Source organism: Suncus etruscus, chromosome 11 (genome assembly GCF_024139225.1).
Source record: "Suncus etruscus isolate mSunEtr1 chromosome 11, mSunEtr1.pri.cur, whole genome shotgun sequence".
NCBI classification, from domain to species: Eukaryota; Metazoa; Chordata; class Mammalia; order Eulipotyphla; family Soricidae; genus Suncus; species Suncus etruscus.
In genome coordinates, this window is record NC_064858.1 from 19,778,018 (window position 1) to 19,779,492 (window position 1,475).

Here is a 1,475-nt window from a genome sequence, read left to right on the forward strand (position 1 = left end):
GTAGGATCGTAGGCTCCAAAAGCGGCTGTAAAGAAGAAGGTTTAGGGGGGGGGAGGAATGGCCGCACCCAGTCAGGGGGACTGGTACAGAGGTCCTCCCACATGAGAATGTAGGGTTCTTGATCAGGATGTCCATGCGGCCCCGGTCGGTACACGATGTCTCTCACTCTGCGAACTAAGGAAATATAAAAAGACCCCCCCTTTGGCCATCCAACTTGAAAGGCTGGCCACTCAGCAGCACAGCATGTCTGCCACTTGCCCCTTTTCACGGCTAGGGAACGATTTTGTGCACGAGTCCTCACTTCTGACCAGTGGTCCAGAGTGAGGGACAAAGGAGTAGTCTGCTTCTGTCCCATAATGAGAACAGTAAATCAAAGGAGTTGATGAGGAAAAGATTTGGGGGGGGGGTAAAGGAGGTGAGGATAGAAGAGTTCAAAGAATTTAAGCCAACACACGTCTACAGAACCTACACACTTACACGACACAACTACAATGGAACAAGACAGAACAGAGGAGCAAAACTCAAAAACAGAAACCTCTAATTAATAGAAATAAGGTTCACCACAGCAGCCTGGGGAACGTCTTCCCCGCTGCAAACTCGAACTCCTGGGGGCCCTCCAGGGTCGTGACCTATAGTTTCTGAACTCGTCAATTCACTACCACCCGGTATCCACTTCGAGTGGGGACTCTCAGGTCCTCGGTCACCCTACCATTTCCCTACTTCCATTTTTGATGCACATCCAGTCACAACAACATAAAGTATACTGCCAATTTCTACCCGAAACAAGTTACAACTGACAACATAAGATACAGTGCTAGCTTCTACTCACAACAAGTTACAACCAACAACACACAACAACACAAGCTACATTAATTAGAACCCACCGAGTGGTCCGTTCACTACCCCCGCTCCGGGCAGATCTGGTATCTCCTGGCTGGCTCGCCAAAATGTCCGGTCCGAGGATTCCAAATTCTGCTCCGTCTCGGAGAAATGAAGGGAAACCAACTCAAGCAAACGCTTAGGTGGATTCTTTTATTCTGGTACCAGGGTCTACAGCCTCCTCCCACAGAGCAAAGCCAGAAAGACCTCGTGCTACGGCTGGTTACCCCTTATATAAGATGGGAAATGGGAGGAGAAGGAAGTAGAATGATGCACTTCCTTGAGGGCTGGGTTTCCACCATGGTAACACAGATCATTGGGTGAGGTAGGGGTAGAGGCGGGACTTCCGCCACAGTAACGCAAACCATTGGTGAGGTAGGGTTTCCGGCTCGATAGCGCGGATCATTGGGTGAGGTAGGAGTAGAGGCGGGACTTCCGCCACAGTAACGCAAACCATTGGTGAGGTAGGGTTTCCGGCTCGATAGCGCGGATCATTGGGTAAAACCTAAGTAAAACCCGGCATGGATCTAAGTAAAACCCGGCATGGATCTTATTCCTTTTCATAAGCACATGCCATCCTTAGCTTGCCCTGCGTC